The following is a 21,427-nucleotide window of genomic DNA, read 5'->3' on the forward strand; positions in this document are numbered from 1 at the left end:
TCCTCTTTCGTGATTGTGCGGGTAGAACCGTCACTTGCACTTAGTAGGATGGCGAAACTTTACCTTTATCTGACCTGCGTGTAGGTTTTCCTCATCTTTTGAGGATAAGTTAACCTTTGAACGTGGTTGATAATAGGTGTGAAGTTTTGCTTCCTCTTTCGTGATTGTGCGGGTGGAACCGTCACTTGCACTTAGTAGGATGGCAAAACTTTACCCTTATCTGACCTGCGTGTAGGTTTTCCTCATCCTTTTGAGAATTTTGTTTTGAACCGTTCGACGCGCGGTTGTCAATAGGTTAGTGTTCAGTTTCCTTTCATGATTCATGCGGATAGACCGGCACTTTCATTTAATGGAATACTTGAACTCTTCCCCTTTAACTGACCTGCGTGAAGGTTTTTTCCTGTTATTGGGTTTGTGCGGGTAGGACCGCCTTCCCACGCGACGACTTCACGTAATGTGAATGCCGTCACCAGTGTTGCATAGTTTAACCGTTCGACGTGCGGTTGTTGATAGGTTATTGTTCAGTTTCCTCATTATGATTCGTGCGGATAGACCGGCACTTTCATTTTTGGGTGCTGAACCTTTCCCCTTCAACTGACCTGCGTGAAGGTTTTTTCACATTATTGGGTTTGTGCGGGTAGAACCGCCTTCCCACGCAACGACTTCGCATAATGTGAATATCGTCATATTAGTGCAGAAAAGTAAAATCATCAGCTTCGATGTTCTAAAGAGAATCATTTCCATTAGAAGTGGCTCTTGGCCTTCTTTACAAATTGGAATTGATTTACATGCAAACTGTGTAAATGAGCTCCCTTCCATGTTGTTGGGATGGGAGTGCCATCGAGCCGATACGCACCTGGTTCGGGATCTCGTTCTTTACGCAGCATGTAGTCTCGACATTGAAGCTGGAATTTTTATTCTGTGTTTTCCCCAGCTGGGGTTCTACACGCACCCGCCTGCTCAGCCTTTATTGCGCCACGAGGTGCGCGAGCGTCCCATCTCTGACAAATGCTTCGACCATGTCTTTTACGTCTATGCATTCTTCAGTGTTGTGGCCTTTTGTCTTGTGAAAGTCACAGTATTTGCTCCGATCAGCATCGTGACGATGTCGGATTATTGGAGGCTTTGGCCACGGGAGCTCTTCAGTGGCGAATATCTCAGTGACGCTTTTGGTGAGTGGCGTCCATCTGGAGTTTCGGTGCGGCTGTACATTATCCCTTCCGCCCAATCGATGTTGCAAGCCGGATGAGGTGTCAAAGTTTACCCTTGACTGCCAAATGCCTAGCTTCCGCTTTTTATTTAATCTGGCGGTGAGGACATTGTCTTCTCTCGTCTTCTGAGTGTAGAGGTTTGTGCTCTGTGGGAGATCTCTACCCAGTTGCTTCTCCGTTTCCGCATAGCGTTTTGCTGCTGTCATGATGGCATCCCATGTGGATGGCATGCCATCTTTACCCGTTAGGGTGCGGATGAGCTCTGGGTCATGTGCGCCCTGGATGAAGGCAGCGCGAACAAGATCTTCACTGATATTGCCCAAACTTAGCTTCTTTGAGTTGAAGCGAGTGATGAAGTTTGGCAGAGATTCATCTTCTTCTCGTATGCATTTGAGGATTGTCCATTGCTCCTCGGTATACTTCCGTTGCTGGCTGAAGTGTTGGCCAAACTTCTGCTGGAAGTCTGCCCAGTCGTAGATGTGGTTGACCGGTAGACGATCAAACCAAGCTCTAGCAGCCCCGACAAGCGTCATTTGGAACATGTAGCACCACGTGGGTTCCGTCCAATTGCTGACGGTTGCCCCCGCTATGAACCTGTTCAAATGATCGTCTGGATCAGATATACCGTCATATGTGCCTATGTTAGGCATTTGTTTGGCACTCTTTGGGGCGATTGCTTCTGCAATGTCCCTTGCAAACTTGGACGTTCCTGCATTTGCAACGTTTGGTCTGAACGTTTTGGAGAAGTCTCGTGGACTTCCACCTGTGCTTTTTGGTTTGAAGGCTTGTCCAAAATGCCTTTTCGGTTGGGATTCCATTTCCTTACGCTTCCCTTTTGCCCTATGGCGAGGGTTCGCGTCGGAGTCGGATTCCTCCGAGTCATCCTCCCGGTATTCGAATTCTTCGGCCTGTTGTACGGAACGCAAGCGTTCGTTCAACTCGGCCTGGAATTCCTTTTGTCGTGCCTCCGCCCATGCCTTGACTTCATCGAGAGTTTGGCGGGGGAGTCTTCGTTTCTCAACCTGGGTATCCGTGGACCCCAGTAGGCGATCATTTACTGCACTTGCCCCAGCATGAGTAACTGGGGTAGTGTTCGTAAAATTTACTTCACTTGCCCCGGCTTGGGTAACCGGGGTAGTGTTTGTAAAAACTGTGTTACCGGTATCCCCCCCAGTAGCTGGGGTCGTGGTTACCGGAATTTCTCTAACCATCTTTGTAGAAGTTTGAAAAAACTGGAGAAAAATGTAGTTCTAGCTTTATGCACGGATGGCGCCAATGAAGAAACACTAACCGGACCCCGGACAGATTACTGGTAACCTGGGGGTTAGATAGATGTTTCCCACGAGGGGTTAGACCCTGAGAAGATGGTTCTTCTGATAACCTGCAAAACAGACACCGTGAGCTCGTCACTGAGAAGGGGGGGGGGGGTTCCTCCTTGTGACCACCCTCCGGCGTGAGAATCAGACTAGATTGCTCTTTAAATATAAAAGTATATTAAGAGATTGCTAGAGCAGATATCAGGTATAATATGATGATAATGTGATAAGATATGATAAGATGAGATGGTCATACCATTTGTGGTATTTATAGCCGAAGGTAGGTTTCCAAGGAGGTATGGCCGGCTGCAACAGTGTTCCTGTTCCACCAACAGTAGCCTACCCACTTGCCCTGCTGGTAGTTGGTGGGTAGGTAGCGGCTGACAGCGACCAGGCCTGCTGTATACTATTCCTTTTCCACCAATTGTCAGCTACGCACGTGGTATGACAAGAGTTGGTGAGTAGGCAGCGGCTAATAGTGACATACAGTGTAGGAGCATGCTGCTTGCCATACTGTTGTCTATAAGCTGTCGTATCTTTAGTCAGATCTTTTTCCCATACCTCGTCAGGTACAGTACAGAAGATCTTCCTGTATCGTACGGACTGGCTTATTTGGGCGGGAGTATTCCCCCTCCCGCCCTTGTGCGGGATTGTTCCCGGCTTCGCTCATTCCTTCAGGTGACACTGAACGATTGAGAGCTAAGTGCCTTGTGCGTGTAGCCTTGCTGCGCGGGTGGCCTTCCCTAATGGCTTGTATCCAAGGCTGCGGGGACAGGCGGAGTCCTTCACCATTGGGAGGCATTTCCTGCGGGACCAGCTTGCGTACTGCGCGTAAGGACGTCACGTCTCTGAGCATGGTTGGTCCTGCGGATCCAGTTGGTTTCTGCGCAGACGTCCCTGTTTAAGGTGAGTCTTGCGGGTCCAACTGGGCTCTGCTGGGACCTACCTCTTCAAACATCCATTATATACTTATATATATATACTTCAGTCACCCCCACTCTGTCACTCATATATCCACACCTCTTTCTTTTTCTCTCTCTAAAACACTAATGGCAGTTGAAGCTTTGAATTCTCCAACTCCGGCAACCAACGGCCAAGTATCTAGACCACTCATGGACCAAAGGCAAAAGATCCAAACGTCCACGTGTCGACCAATTACCACTCTCCGATGATGATGAGTGTCTCGCTTTCTGTCTTGTCCTACTCTCCCAAGGCCACCATGCCAACTCATCACCACCACCACAACAACATCCGCAAACGTTGGTTTACAAGTGTAACTTTTGTGACAAAGCTTTTGGGTCCCACCAAGCTCTCGGTGGGCATACAGCTAGCCACCGGAAAAACAACCCCGACGCCGCCGGAGCAGAAGTCGAACAGCCCACCGCAACCACCACTAGTGGGACCCACGGTGGGAGGAGCCATGAGTGTTCTATCTGCCACCGGTGTTTTCCCAGCGGACAGGCGTTGGGTGGTCACAAGAGGCGTCACTACGAAGGTGTTATCGGCCGCGGGATGACGTCATCGGAAGGAAAAAGTCAACGCGCGTTTGACTTGAATATTCCAGCTGCCTTGCCGGAGTTTCTTACCTGATTTGCTGACCAAGAGGTTGAAAGCCCACACTCGGTTAAAAAATCTAGACTTTCTCCGGCGGTGAAGATTGAGATCACTGCAAATCATTAATCTAACAATTATAAGAAATTATTTTTTGTATGTAATTAATTGTTGCATTTTGTAAACTCAATTAGATTGATTCTTTGGTATAATTCAGATGGTGGATGGTGACTATGAAAAGTAAACAGAGCAAGTCTTACAAATTTTATCCTTAATAAAAGTGTTGTTGCTAAACTCTACCCTCTACTAATATACTAATTGAATTGTTTAGTCATATTAGGTGTTTATCTCTATCAAAGTGATACCAATTCGAGTCTCACAAATTTAGATTGCGTCATGTTTATGCTAAAAAGGCTTAATCTATTTTCACCAAAGTTTTTGCAATAACAAGACATTAGTTTATATACATTTTAATTTTCTTATATAAACTTTTGATATATTATGTTTAAGTAAAAACAACATATATGGCGTTGCGATTTGCCCTAACTTTTTGTTTTGTTTGAAAAGGTGTTTAGTTGACTACCCTAACCCATTTAAAGAACATGGTCTCTTAATAATAGTAACATGCCACTATAAGCATGTTTGAATTCCCATCTTGCCCGTGTAGATCCTTTGCCACCAAAGGTATGCTTGATCCTGACTCACAAATTGTGCACGTTATATTAGTTAAAAATGAACAATAATCAAAATAACCCAAACCGATTAGCTTTGGTTTTTCAATAACAAGCATGTTTAGTTATGGTTTGTTTTAAAACAATAACCAAAGCAAAGCAATTCATGTTTGCCACCGTATAAAATGTTTTAATATTAAAAAGTAACTTACTATTTAAATAAAGCAATCTGTTAGTTTTTTGTCTTTGGATATATGCACATAACATCATTTCTAACCCATTTGACTCAAATTGACGCATAATTTGCAAGAAAGACCAATGAACTCACCAATATTCACAATTTACATAAATCTGAAATAAAGAACGGTTTGTTTAACTTCATTTATTGACCCAAAACCACCTTTTTTTTAAGACTGGACAAATAAAAGATTACCCAAAACCACTTTAAATGAACCAAAGTATGCGAGCGAGGTATTTTCATGTTTGTTCATTTAACATTGAATGAACAAACAAACTAGCACGAATAGATTTTCATAAGATTTAAATTTGATGAAGTTGTATAGAGAGAACCTACCGGTGTATTTCATAAAAACTGCCATGTAAGTCGTTTTACCTCCGGGTGACGCCCTACAAGTAAAAATAAAGCATAATTTATAATTGAATATAGAGATAGTAGATTTATACTAAAAATTTTAAGTCACAAGGGTATATAAAATTACATCCAAAATAATATTATTAACTTCAGAATGTGAAACTAATGACATCATCTGGAATAGACCAGCTTCAACAACACTTGGAGAATCCAGCTGGTCAACACTAGGGCCGTTACCAAGAAAAAAAACACACTAGGCTTGGACATAAAAAACAAAAGGCCCTAAATTATATAAATTAGTAATAAACCTGTTTTTACATGCCAGCTCTTGTATTTCTAATTACCGTGCCAACCATCTTCATAATAAGTAAATGAATTAAAGTTAAGTAAACTTATGATACAAGTATAATTGTTAATTTTATTAGATATTAAGAGCATACCTCCACAAGTACAGGTTTTACAGTAGCATGTTCTCTTTGGCTCACATCTTTTCCGAGTTCCGATCACGTGAGGCATATACCAAATCAAACAAAGATTATAAGAAAATTCATTGTTCAAAAAAAATATATATATCATCCACTAATATTTGCATCCTTGAAACGATTGAATGCCAATAAAACGTGCCCAGTCTTAACATATTAAAGCAAATCCAACATTATCCAGATTGTAAGTTTAACAAATAACATATAATACAATGCTAAATAAATCCATACAAAAATTATTGTGATTTTTGAAAGTATCAGTTTTCAAACCGGAGGGGTGTAATTTTGGGCTTATTCTTGCTATTTGGATTTTTTTTTCGTTGCTTCTGTTGAACTTGGTACTTTTGAATAAGCAAATATTGTCTTTCAGGTGCATCACTAGTTTCTAGTTGAAAATAGGTCGTCAAATTCATGAAGTGTTGCTTGTGAGGAGAATTTTCGCACAACAACACTTGATCCCTCCAATAACCAATGTTTTTCCAGGAAAGATGCCTATATATTGCTAAATATAGTGGCAGAAGTTCAACAACCGGTTATTTTGTTAGTGATATTGTGCAACGTAATATAATATCATGGGATCTTCAGACCATGAATATGAAAGGGAACACTTTGTTCGGGTGAGATAATTTTTGCACTTATTAGGTATAGATTGAGTCCTCGAATATAGGGATATATATATAAAAAAAAAACCATCTTTATTTATATTTTTATTTTTATATGAGTAACCATATATATATATTTTTCCTTTTCAAGGTATACAAAATATTTAAATTATCAAAAAAATTTTCTTGTACAATATCCTCATAACTTTGAAAAAACAAATTAATTCAAGTTAATTAATACAGTTTTACAAGTCACTAAGACAAGAATGACGAGCGACCATCGTTGAAGATTACTTTGACATATTGACCTTTCTTTTAAAATAAACTTATAATAATATAATCTCGACAAATGTGTAGGTTTTAGTCTTTATTAATAAAAATTGTTATCAAGTGATTCCATGTTTGAAATCACAATTTGTGAATCAAAATACGTGTGCAGCAACACAATTAGGGACTTTAGGTGAAACAAAACAAGCCCTGTAATATAAGGTTTTGAGCAATCTAATTCGTCCATGATTGCCCAGCTCACTTAATCTAAAAAAGTTAAAAAGATGTTTTGTCATTGCTTGTTGGATTTTAAAGGCAGGATATTTGCTATTGAAGAAGTCGTGCACCCAAAAGTAAAGTTAACACCAATGTTGCCAAGTATATAAATGTTTTTAATCTATTTTTTATAATATTTATTTTGTTATAAATAAGCTTGATTACATTTTAATCTATTTATAAATCTACATTTTATTATATTTATTTTGTTGTAAAAAATCTCAATTACGTATTAATCTTACATTACATGACACATTTTAATGTAGAGTAGAAAGCAATTCTATATGGATTATGAGTTTGTAAGGCTTTCAACGTATATGTTTAACACCCCAACAAAGAGAAAAGTCATAATTGATAGCGGTACAACTTTGGCTTATTTTTTTAAATCGGTTTATTGCCAGTTGATAGAAAAGGTAATTGAAATATTTTTTAGCGTGTCATGTTTCTTTATTATTTTTCTCTCTGTTGACTATTTGACCTTGGTTATGGCTACACGACCGAATGTAGAGGTTCACATAGTTGATCACAAATTCATGTGTTACGTGGGCCATGGGAAGTAAGGGTTCTTTTACCCCGGTTATTTAAGTTTAAATTTTTAACTATAAAGTCAAATATATTATAACTTTCCTAATATTAAACATTTTAAAGAAATAACATTTATATTTGATATTGTCATGTGGATGATGATTTTCTGGTTGTCACATGTCACTTTGCTAATGCTCTAAAGTTGAGAATTTATTCTCATCGGTATATTCTGAGAACCCGGGCATATGATCCAGTATTTTTATAAAATTTATTTTTTATTATTTGGTAATTAACAATTGCATCATACTATTTTCATCATAATTATTTGTGGATTGGTATTTTGAGCACTGGCCCGCAACGAAGGTGAGCAAATGCGATCTTTTAGGGGATCAGACAGAAAAATCCATGAAATTATTACAACTCTTTTCAATGCTCAACCCATTAGTTTTATAGTATTTTTTTTTTTATCTTTTTGATGTTATATTTGTATGCACATAAAGTAATGACTAATAGTCTGATTACTTATAACATGAAAGATCAAAGCATTGGATGGACAAACCATGACGGTAAGTGTATTCCCTTATTAGGGTCAAAAATTTTCTAGGTTGAAACGGGTCATTTTAGTACATATCAACAGGTCAAACCAGACTAGAACATGTTGTTTGGGTTAACGTGCAAAAATATTATTGCATTCGTAATTTGAATCATTGTGTTTTTTGTTTCAGGCTCGTGGAGCATTAAAGTGTAAGATGAAGAGAGTGGTAAAGTTTATGAGGTGTTGGAGGTCATGATATTACATGGGTGGTTTCAAGAGGGGTTCAAGTTGTGATAATGTGTCCGTTTTTGTGTTGCATGAGTTTATTATAGCTACTAAATACCGTAAAAATACCTTATTATAGTAGCTATAATAAACACCATTAACAAAAAACTGACACATAATCACAATTTGAACCCCCTCCTGGACTCGCCCGTGTTATATTATGAACTTTGACCTCATAAACCTTATCACTCTCTTCATCGTTCACTTTAATGCTCGATGCGTTCGAAACAGAAAAACTCTGATTCACATTTTAAATAAAATAATATTTTTGAATATCAACGCAACACAACCCGTTCTAGTCTGGTTTGACTTGTTGACATGCACTAAAAGTGACCATTCAACCTAGAACGATTTTGACCATGATAAATGTGTACACTTAAAATCATGGTTTGCCCATCTAATGCTTTGATCTTCCATCTTATACGTGACCACCCTATCAGTCATTACTATACATACATACAAACTATAGCATATAAAATCAAGAAAAATATTATAAAAATCATTAGTTGAGCATTTGAAAGAGCTATAATAAATTCATGGATTTTGCTGTCTAATCTCCCAACAAGATCGCACATGCCCCCCTCGGTTGCGGGGCATTGCTCATAAAACCAATGCACGTATAATTATGCTTAAACTAGTGTAATGCAAATGTTAATTACAAAAGAATTAAAAAAGAAGTTTATTAAAGATACTAGAACATATACTCGAGTTCTAAAAGTATACTAATAACCTCTCAACTTTAAAGCAGTCGCAAAGTGAAACATCACAATTCGAAAACCATTATCCACACCGTAGTATCAAATATAAATTCTAATATTTAAAATATTTAATATCAAGAAAGCTATAAAATAATAACTTTATAGTTAACAATCTAAACTTAAATAATCAGGGGTAAAGAAGCCTGAATTCCCATAGCCCGTGTAGACATAAATTGTGATCAACTATGTGAACCTCTACATTTAGTTGCGTAACCCTAACTTAGTTCAAATAGTCAACAAAGAGAAACTTAATTAATAAACAAACATAACTTGCTAAAAATAATATTCGGATAAAACAATTTGAAAAATAAGCCAAACTTGTATCGCTATCAATTATGGCTCTTCACTTTGCTTGGGTGTTAAACATATATATTGAAGTCCTTACAAACTCAAAACCTACTTGAATTGCTTTTAGCTCAATATTGAAATATGCCCTGTAATATAAGATTTATACTTAATCGAGATTTCTAACCAAAATAAAGATAATAAAAAGTAGCTTAAAATATAGATTAAAATGTAATTAAGCTTTTTTATAGCAAAATAAAGATGATAAAAAATAGATTAAAAACATGTATATATTGGGCAACATTGGTGTAGAATTTACTTTCGAATGCACAACTTCTCCGATAACAAAGATCTCGCCTTTAAAACCTAAAAAGTAACGACAAACTATCTTTTTAACGTTTTTAGATGAAGTGGGTTGGGCAACCATGAATGAATTAAATTGTCCAAAACCTAACATTACAACAAAGGCTTGTTTAATTTCACCTAAAGTCCCTAATTGTCTCAATCCACACCTATTTAAATTTTGAATCACAAATTGTGATTTCAGACATAGATTCATAGAATAACAATTTATATAAATAAAGATCAAAACTTACACATTATTAAAGATTATATCATTATAAGGTCACTTTATAAGAAATGTCAACATGGTCAAAATTATAGTCAACGATGGTCACTCGTAAATTTTGACTTGATGACTTGTGAAGTTGTATGGATTAACTAGAATTAATTTAATTTTTCAAAGTTAAAAGGACGTTGTAATAAAAAAGAATTGGTAGTTTAAATATTGTTTATTCCTTGAAAAAAATAATATGGTTAGCCATAATAAAATAAAAATATAAATAAACTTAGGTTCTTATTTTATACATTTATCTCTAGATTATGTACTCAGTCATTACATAATTAGTGTAAAAATTATCTTACCTGAAGAGAGTGCCCCCCTTACATATTCGTCGTATAAAGATCTCATGATATTTTATTAAGTTGCATAATATCACTTACTAAATAACCAGTTATTGAATTCCCGTCATTATATTTAACAATGTACGGGCATTATGTCCCAAAAAACACTCGTTATTAGAGAGTTCAAATCTTGTTGAACAAAAATCCTCCTCACAAAGCAACACTTCGTGAACTTGATGACTCCTGGAGATCGTATATCAAGAGCGAGATCAGAAAACTGGAAACCAAAAAAGTATATTAGAAATATAAACACAAGTGAACTAGACTCTAACTTTGTTTGTTGTATTGCAAATATGACGTTTTTAATGATATGACATTTTAAAAAATAATTAAAGAACTAAATGAATTCAATAGGTCCACTATCAACATCATCTTCATCTTCTTTACTAATAAAACCTTAACCTCCATCAACATCGCCACCTAACCACCCACATCCATCACCACCAGCATATGCAACCGCCCACACCATCTTCCCGTTGCAACCACCACCACTACCACCCCAAGGTTTTTTTTTCCGGTCACTTTCACTGCCCCACCACCATAATAAGCATCTAAACCGGAGTGTTAGGGTGTGTACATTTGTACACATAATCTTTTAATGATTTAGATCCATATTTACTTATGACCTCTATAAATCCAAACAATTTCATTATGTAATCCAAACAATTTCATTATGTGTTTGAATACTCTTTTCCCCTAATTTCATAAAATCACAACCAATTTTGATTTACTTCCGTAATCCAATCATAAAATCACAACCAGTGGCGGATCCAGAAAATATTCTTACAGATCGGAAATTTTTTGGTCAAAACTCAGTTATATATAAAAAGAAAGTTGTTTCGGTTCGGCCATTTGGGTCAGGTCGGTTCAAATCGCTATATAACTTTTTTTGGTCTGGTTCGACCGTTCCAGTCAGGTCAAATCAGGTGAGATCATATAAAAAAAGTTAATCAAACAAAATATCATATAGAAAAAAGTAAAACGCCAATATGATTGCATAACTAAAATACATCATTTAAATGCAGTTATCGTTTAAATTTCATCATCTATCAAATTAAGCAAATAAGATTTCACATAGTTTATCGTCAAAAAACAGCATTCAATGGTTGCGGTTGTTACGAGTGATATGATGTGATAAAATTAATAAACAAATATATGGTTAAATTACTCTTAAGATTTTTATTGTTAAATATCAATTCATGATTTTCAACATTGAACTCTAAATTATTTTCTATAAAATTTATTAAGTTTGACGTTACGGTCAGTACCCATTCTTTTTTACATGATATTGGGCCAGTGTTCAACTAGGGGTGCAAACGAGTCGAGTTGCTCGCGAGCTACTCGAGATCGACTCGTTAAAAAGCTCGAACGAGCCGAGCTTAATCGAGCTTGAGCCCGAGCTCAAGCCTAAAAGTAAGCTCGTTTAATAAACGAGCCCGAGCTTCACTTACCGAGCTCGAGCCGGCTTGCGAGCCTAAACGAGTCTGCCATTTATATAATTTTTTAAAATATATATAATTAATAATTATTAATATATATATATCATGTTATAAAAATAAATAAAAATAAGTAAATACTATATAGTATTTTATACAAAATATTATAATAGAAAAAATATATCAAAATAATTATATTATTTAATAAATAACTTATAAAAGGTAAACGAGCCCGAGCCGAAGTCGAGTTTGAAAAATCTACTCACGAGCTCGAGCTCGAGCTTTAGAAATAGAGCTCGAAACGAGCTAAACGAGCCGAGCTCGAGCTCGAGCTCTATGTAAGCAGGGGCGGACCCACATAGGTCCAATCGGGGTCCCGGGACACCGATGTTTTTTAAAAATTACTTAGAGAAGGTATATTAAATTTTGTAAGGACCCCATAAAAATTAATACTTGGAACCCATACTATTAAGAATGAACTGATACAGTGAAAAGTCCCTTGTTTTACTTGTGAGAGGTTGTAGGTTCAAGCCCCATCATACTCCTTTTTTGTTGTTTTTTTAATATCCTAGTCTTAGTTATTCAGTTAGGTATTTGTGCTTTTTTTTAGTTTCTCTCATATAGTCATTATCACCATGCAACGTATATAATGTTAACATGAATTTTGCATATTCTTTTATTATTTACCTTGTGTATGTATATTATAATTAATCATTTATTTGTGTTAGAGTTATTTTTTCATGTTTTGGTCAATTATGTAAGACCATATATATAGATTACGTTCATGTTTTTCGGGTATGAATTAAAAGTGTATGTTTCATCTAGTTTGTAATTTAGATTCTTTCTACTTACTCGTTTCCAATGACACCATAGTTCCGTGTTTTATTATGTTCCTCACCTCGACCCGACCCGAATAACGGCCGACCCGAAAAATTTTGTAAACCGAAAAAATTGGGACCCCATTGACAAAAAATCTTGGGTCCGTCACTGTATGTAAGTTAAATGAGCCGAGCTCGAGCCTGGTCGAGCTCGGGCTCGGCTCGTTTGCACCCCTATTGAAGAGGCTCAGCAACAGCTTCAGCCTTTGTGGCCCTCTCGGTTGCGTTTCGTGCAGTTTCCTTAGCCAGCCGAAGCTGTTCATTAACAGCTCGGGCAGCCTTGGAATGGGCCTCGAGCCGGGCCTGAACTTCAACCTCGAGGGCCTTGAAGGCCTTCTCCTTTTCCGCAGCCAGTGCGGTAAGCCTTAAGTTCTCTTCCCGGACAGCCCGCGCCTGAGCTACTTCTTGGATGCGAGCTGCTTTTAACTTGTCGTTTTCACGACAAAGCAGCTCGACGCGCGGCTGCATCCGGGCCAGGAGAACCCGAACCCGAAGCTCATTGGTTAGCCTACCCTCCTGGTAGCTAGCCATGGCTTCCCCCAACGCACCACTGGGAGCTGCGTGACGAGCCCAGTCCACGCACTCCACAGGCGTGCGAAGGGTTGTTCCTCGGCGGATGTTCCATCTTGGAACATACACTTCATTGGAATCCGACACTGCAAAGAACAAAAAGCAGTTAGGAAAAGATGATATATATATATAAAAAAAAAAAGAGGCCAAAAGAACCCTACGCACTTGTAGGGTCAATAACAGGCCGATAGCCGCTAAACCCATCACCTGAACCCAAGGGAAATCCGTCCAAGAGGTCAGATAGATGGGAAGGAGGCAGAGGTTGGCGAGAAGCCCCATGCATACCTGAAGGATCGGCCGTCGTTGCCGATGACGGAGGCATGGTAAAAGCCGCCGCGGTCGCCGCTGCGGAATCCGCAGCAAAAGTAACCGCCGGCTCAGTGAAAGATGTGGTAAAAATGGCACTGACGGTCGGCGGTGATGTCATCACAGCTGGAACAGCTGGCTCAACGGAGTGAGCAACTGAACCAGCGGAAGCAGGCGCAGGCGCAGCCGCCTGGGTCGTCGCCTCAGGTAGGCTGACCAAGCCTACCGTCAAGGGCGGAGGGGTACTCTGCGCTCCACCCTGGAATGCGTCAACATCCACGCCTGCACAAAGAAGATAAGTATTAATGATGGAAAACTATGAAGTTAAAGATAAAGGAAGTTTGTACTTACGGGTTTTCTTGAGCCTGAAAGTGCGGACGGGCGGGGATGAACCCGATGGAGCCGGCCTCTTCACGCCGGTCACCGTTGTCATCCTGGGCTCTCCGGAGGTGACAATCGTCGCAACCTCCGGAGCGGTGGTCTTATCACCACCGGGATTCCCCGCCACCTCTTCGCTCTCGGTCTCCGAATCAGACCGAGGCACCGGATCGGCAGTGGAGGCCACCTTCTCCTTTCCCTTCCCGCCGGCAGCCTTCTTCTTCCGCACCAACGGAGGACCATCTGCGGATTCCTCATTAGAACATAAGATTAGAGGAATACCAGCAGAGGTTTCAGCTTTGAGGGGTCGAGGGTTGAATAACGCCTTACCTGGCCGCCTGGCGCTCAGGATCTCGTGGCCTAGCGGGTAGACCTCCACGAACCGATCCGCCGTCTGTTCAAGGATGGGCAACTCGTTCTCATCTAGAGCGCGAGTACCCATCCGAGCGAGACTGTCAGCCTTCCGCGGATACAGGAGCGACTGCAAGTCGTTCCCCTCTGAAATAAACAGGAAAGAAGTTAGAAGAGATTCTAAATAAACAAAAAGAAACAGAGCATACCGTAAGGAACAGAGTTCAAACCGTATTCGAGGACGATCGGGATCTTTTGCGCATCCGCATCCTTCCACACCCGGCTCATCCCGAGCATCACCATCCCGGACTCCGCAAACCGGTAAACCGGAGATTGGACTCGGGATATCTTCGAGAACCATTCCGCCTCCTGGTAGTTGGAGGCGTGAAGGCTGGGGAGTGCTTGCCCATTCTTGAACTTCATGGCAAGGGGGATGGCGCGAGCGGAGATAAAGAAGAACTCCCGCTTCCACGAGCGAAGACTGGGCTCGGTTGCGCAAATCTTCAAACCCTTAATCCGGGTTATCAGCGTGTACCACCCCTGGATGCACCTCCAAGAGTAGAAGGTTATCAGGCGGTCGACGAAGGGCTCAATGCCCAGAATCCGGCACACCCACTCGAAGTGGCGAATCTTCGCAATCGCCATCGGGTGCACCTCGGTCAGGTGTACACCGTGCCTCTCTAGGACACGGTACACAAACTTTGTCAACGGGAACCTAAGATTCCCATAAACAAAGAATGCAGCATATACCCCGATCTTGCCTCTGGGGGCGTCATACACCGTCTGATGAGGTTCAGGAAACTCAGGCTCGAGAGACTCGAGCATGAACTTCCTGACGATGTACTGATACAGATCGACAGGCAGAGCACACTGGCACTCGCCAGCAGTACTCTTGTCATCGGCGAACACTCCAGCCTCCTGGGCTGTAGCTTCGAGATCGTGAGAAGACATCTTGCAGATGAAAGAAGAAAACGATTTCAAGAGAATGCTCGACTGAAAAGGTGAGTATTCGCCGGAAATCGTTTTAAATATGAAGAGAAAAGTGAAAGTGTGGATTACAAAGAACCCTCTCCCCCTTTATATACTAATCGCAATTAATGCGATGAATTTAATGCGGAAGAGACAGAAATCGAAGGTGCAATGAAACTATGACACGTGACAAAAAACAAGCTGGCAACAGCTGTTGAAAGGACGCTTACCATTAATTTCGCGGCCACACGCCCGAAAAATCGCGCCCACGCGCCTGAAAAAGCGTCTGGAATGACCATGTACTGTCACGTCACCATAACTTCCTGCACGTCCTGACACAGTCAGAAGAAACCGTCGCACGACGTTTCAGAGGTTTGGACTGTTCTTATCCTTTCACCAACTCTTCGAATTTCAAAATTCAAAAAGATTCAAAAGTAAGCGGGAAAATACCCCTTACCTTGGCAACCAAGTAACTATAAGAAGGGTGCGGGTACAGAGTTAAGGCAAAACCCTTCACATACCTAGCACCCGCAGGGAATTGAAGCCAAGAATACCTTGGCAACCAAGTAACCATAAGACGGATGCGGGTACAGTGTTAAGGCAAAACCCTTCACATACCTAGCACCCGCAGGGAATTGAAGCCAAGAATACATTGGCAACCAAGTAACCATAAGACGGATGCGGGTACAGTGTTAAGGAAAAACCCTTCACATACCTAGCACCCGCAGGGAATTGAAGCCAAGAATACCTCGGCAACCAAGTAACTATAAGACGGGTGCGGGTACAGTGTTAAGGCAAAACCCTTCACATACCTAGCACCCGCAGGGAATGGACGCCAGGAATACCTTGGAAGTAAAGTAACCGTAAGACGAGCGCGGGTACAGTGTTAAGGCAAAACCCTTCACATACCTAGCGCTCCTTAGGGAATTGAAACCAAGAAGGATCTTCTGGGCAATGCTTGCGGAAACGGGAATAACATCCCCGCATAGCGGGAACGTCGAGAACTACATTGTTTGAAGCTCCAGGATGGAATTGGTGGTTTTAACATAATTGATCACTATGTTCAAAACCACCAAAACCTCATGGAGAATCCACACAAGTGGGACTCAACGCTCCTGACTTGCGAGGAGGTTACAGACCTACCCGCATCATACACAAAGATCAAGCAGGAAAGTCGGGAATTTCTGCAAGTGACATAAGGACTTCCGCGGGAAGAATCCCCATGGAAAACCTTAAAACTAAACCCTTTTCAAAACTCTTTGCTTAAGTCCAAAAGTTCACCTCACTTTATTAAACATTCATGAGAAGAACATTGGACTGGGGGGACTTGAAGAGGTAGGTCCCAGCAGAGCCCAGTTGGACCCGCAAGACTCATCTTGAAGAGAGACGTCTGCGCAGAAACCAACTGGATCCGCAGGACCCACCATGCTCAGAGACGTGACGTCTTTACGCGCAGTACGCAAGCTGTTCCCGCAGGAAATGCCTCCCAATGGTGAAGTACTCTGCCTGTTCCCGCAGATGCGGATACAAGCCATCAGGGAAGGCCACCCGCGCAGCAAGGCTACACGCACAAGGCACTTAGCTCTCAATAACTCAGCAGTCACCTGAGGGGATGAGCAAAGCCGGGAACTATCCCGCACAAAGGCGGGAGGGGGAATACTCCCGCCCAAATAAGCCAGTCCGTACGATACGGGAAGATCTTTTGTACTGTACCTGACGAGGTATGGGCAAAAGATCTGACTAAAGATACGACAGCTTATTGACAACAGTATGGCGAGCAGCATGCTCTTGTACTGTATGTCACTATTAGCCGCTGCCTACTCACAAACTCCTGTCATACCACGTGCATAGCCGGCAGTTGGTGGAAAAGGAATAGTACACAGCAGGCCTGGTCACTGTCAGCCGCTGCCTACCCACCAACTACCAGCAGGGCACGTGCGTAGGCCACAGTTGGTAGAACAGGAATACTATTCAGCCGGCCACACCTCCTTGGAAACCTACCTTCGGCTATAAATACCCCAAATGGTATGATCATCTTATCTACACATTATCATCATCTCTTATCATCATATACTATCTCGTATTACATATTATACCTGATATCTGCTCTAGCAATCTCTTAATATACATTTATATTCATGAGCAATCTAGTCTGATTCTCACGCTGGAGGGTGGTCACAAGGAGGAACCCCCCCTTCTCAATGACGAGCTCACGGTGTCTGTTTTGCAGGTTATTAGAAGAACCATCTTTGCCGGGTCTAACCCCTCGTGGGAAACATCTATTTAACCCCCAGGTTATCCGTAATCTGCCCGGGGTCGATTAGTGTTTCTTCACCTATGTTCAACCATTTAAAAGCCCAATGCAGCAATATAAGATTAGTAGGTCATCACTGTCATCTTCAACAACGTTTATTTTATATTTTGTCACCCCTTCGCACTTGAGCAACGCCGTTGCACCAGTTACCAGAAAAACCAGCTAGTCAATTTTCTGAAACTATCTCACTCTCAAACTTTCATGGGTTTGTTCTTATAATTTCACAGGGGTCGGTCGATATTTTAACACGGTAATAATACTGGTTAAATTTATTTCGCAGGGGACGACCGACACCTGTACAGTAAGGGTAGGTCCGCCCCTGCGAATAGTATATCCTGATGATCTTGATATTACAAACATTGCAAAAACATAAAACAATAATAATAGTAATAATAATAGATAATCCTCCTACTCGTGTATCCAGGAATAAATAATAATAGATAAATAAATATATAAATAAGGTTTTATGAACACTAATTGATTATAAAATTACTCTAAAATCAGATAATATTTAGCAATTAAAAATCCAAATTTTAGAGAACAAATCAATTTTGCCATCAATAAATGCTTAACTATACGTTTTAACGTTAAATTTAACACTGTTCCTAATTTACATATTTAATTTTAAGAGAGAGAGAGAGAGAGAGCACTTACGTTACAGATAAGGGATCGCTGCGGTTAGCGATATAAAGATCTGTGCCCGAGATAATTCATTGAATGTAAGAATCATGATCTGTGTATTCAACACGAAACTTTTGATGCACCTTAAAGACAAATCTACTAATACAAAAGTACAAAGCTCGACAATAACAACAACGAAAACAAAACCTAAATCACAAGAACGAGCCCAAGAGTACGCCCTCTGCTTTGAAAACGTAAACGATACTTTCACAAATCACAATAAGTTGAAAGGATTGTTTAACTTTGAATGCACTAATATGAAACTATGGCCGAATTTATAACATAGTGATGATAGTCGCCTCGATTGTAACGAAGTAAAAGCCATAAATAAAGCACCGAGATAAAGACGATTTTGTCCTTATGGTAGTTTGTTTAAATTTACATTTTTAGTCCAAAAGTTTAAAACACACTATACTTGTCCCTAGAGTTTCACTTTCGTTACAATTTTCGTCCATCTCGTGAATATATTTTAGCCTGAATAGCATATTTTAGCAAACCACATGTACAAAATTGCAACGAAAGTGAAACTCTACGGGTGAAATATGCAACAGAATGGAAACTTTATGGACAAAAAAAATAAATTTTAAACTTTTGGATAGGGACAAAAACCATAGTCCTCTCAAAAATCAAGAGATAAAGATTAATTTACATTTCTTGTAGATGCAACCATCATCATTCATCACCACCGTTTGCCTCCCCCCCCCACCCCCACCCCCACCCCCACAATGCTATATTTAGCTTGCCGACCATTTAGGAAGGTATGAAATTTCAAATTCATATGGAACATCATGAACTCGTGAATTACATGAGGTGGTGTGATATCTAGCATATAGTACCATCAATATTGTCCGTTTTGCTTGTGATGGATAGCCCATCCAGGATGCAACTCCCTGGCTTAAGATGGATTATTCATCGAGGCGCATCACGATTGTCATCACACATGACATTATTAAAGAGCGATGATATTTATTCCTTTCATGTCACAAGTACATCTAAGTTTGTCATAAATAAAGAGATATATAACAAACAACATCTAAGTCTTTTTATTTGAAATAACCTAATAGTATAACCATGTGGTCTTCGCTTGAATCAAATCATTTACGTGTACCTTTAGCATGCATAAGAATATATGTCACTACAAGTAGTTGGTGAGTACATAAGTTTTATACTATGTAATATGAAAAAAAAATTATACAATTCACATGTTGAGCGCAATTACAAACATATATGAGTATATGAAACAAACAAACAGATGTGCATTCATTAATGAGAATTGATAAATAAAAATCGAAGTGTATTCATTATTGTTAGCACATAGCCAAACGCATATGAATAAGGTATGATCATATAAATTGAGTTTGAGATATAATTGAGCCAATGCAAAAATAAAATGAGCCAATAAACACAAATAAGCAAAAAGTGTGACATAAACATAAAACATGTAATATACACATAAACATGAGATTAAATTGTAATATGAAACTTGAAATCAGTACTTCAGATAAAATTTGGGGTTTAATAGTAGGTAATACATGCTACCCCCAAAATGTAAAAGTGGAAAATGTATGTATACTCACATGGAAGTAGCGCGTAGAAGAAGAAATGAAGGTGACTTAAACAAGTGAACCGATAATGTTCGGTTCAACGAATGATCCTAGATAAATCTAGGTTCAATATGGAGTTTTGAGTAAAATGTATTAAGCGAGTAGATAATACGTGAGTTTAGCTTTTGGTTTAAGAGTTTTTTGATATCATAGTTAAAGGTTTTTTTAGAAAAAATATATATTACACTATAATTAGTGGTTTTTGATTGCTTTATTTCTAAATATTTATGTTTTGTATTTTAAAAAGGGTTAGGTTAAATTGTTAAAATACAAAGGGAGAAAAAAAAAGAGAAGGACGAGTTTGTTTATTTTCGTCATTGATTGTGTGTTTTTTTCCTCGATATTGTGTTATATTACTCAACATTGTGTTATATTTTGCCATCTTTTGTGTCTTTTTTTATTTATCATTGTGTTTTTTTCGTTATTGTGTCTTTTTCCCTCGACTTTGTGTTTTGTTTTATTTTTTAACAAGAAAGACGCGTGATGCAGTTTAGTTCTTTTACTTTTTATTTTATAATTTATACTTTGAGTTATGATTTTTTTTATTTTTCTTAAATTTTTGTTAAGGAAATTTTTATATTTACTGATTTATATATTTTTATTATATACTTATGGTGTAGGGGTCGGTCGTATGCTATGAAATTTTCTTAACAGCATAATATATGTTAAAAATCTAGACGACTTCATGAAATTTTGACGACCTTCTTATGAAATTTTTTTGAGTCCCTCACTATAATATCTGGTGAAACTACTTTCCTTCATCTTAAGGGTGATTTGCCAGTTCGGTATGAATGATACCAATATTAAAAATCCCCAAATATTATACAGGTTTGATACCGGCATCGAAGAAAAAAATTTATATGCATCGAATTTAGTACCAAAGTCTCCGAGTCAACTAAAACATTTATACAAGTAAACAAACACATATTTTCAGGTTGTTTGATCTGATTTCACAAGGTTGTAAGTGACGTCTCTCTCTCTCTGCTTTTACTTAATTTAATTTACAGATGTATTTAATTTATTTACACTTGAAGGTATGCACACAGTTGACATGATCAACAGAAGCTTAACTCGACTTAAACCCACATCGATCTCACCCTCCACAAGACCCTTGATATTGAAACACCTGTATAGCACGGCGGCATCTAATTCCGATGTTAATCGAGTACATGTTGCGGTTAATGACCATCGTGTTTCTCGTATTTCATCGTCTATTCGCGTTATCCCGGACTTCCCTAAACCCGGTTCACACATTAAAATAAACCTTTTAGTTGATCAATGTCATGAGAATATATTGAAATAACTCATTTGTGGAAGTTTGTGTGTGTGTACGGATCATGTTTCATGATATCACGACAATGTTGCTTGATCCGGTTGCGTTTAAGCACACAATCGATCTGTTTGTTGAGAGATACAAAGAGAAAAATATCTCAGTTGTTGCTGGTGAGTTCTCGTTTTGTGCTGATGTTATTCAGTTGAGATGTAATAATCAGTGTTGTAGAGATCGCTAGGTGCTAGTTGGCAGTGGGGTACGGCTAATTAGCGATTAATTGGAATGTAAAATTTTAAATTTACATATATATGTACCGAATTTTTTATATAATTTTTTCAAGTTTGACAC

The 21,427-nt window shown here is 39.2% G+C and overlaps 2 pseudogenes; both read left to right on the forward strand.

Moving 5' to 3' along the window:
* The first annotated feature begins 3,604 nt into the window (after window positions 1–3,604).
* LOC143581120 (zinc finger protein ZAT10 pseudogene) lies at window positions 3,605–4,207 on the forward strand (annotated as a pseudogene).
* A 16,650-nt stretch (window positions 4,208–20,857) lies between these two features.
* Window positions 20,858–21,337, forward strand: LOC143581110 (adenine phosphoribosyltransferase 1, chloroplastic pseudogene; annotated as a pseudogene).
* Window positions 21,338–21,427: the final 90 nt, after the last annotated feature.

This window comes from Bidens hawaiensis, unplaced genomic scaffold (assembly GCF_021521415.1).
Source record: "Bidens hawaiensis isolate Kalapana, Puna unplaced genomic scaffold, B.hawaiensis_p1.1 tig00030808_1, whole genome shotgun sequence".
Taxonomy (NCBI): Eukaryota; Viridiplantae; Streptophyta; class Magnoliopsida; order Asterales; family Asteraceae; genus Bidens; species Bidens hawaiensis.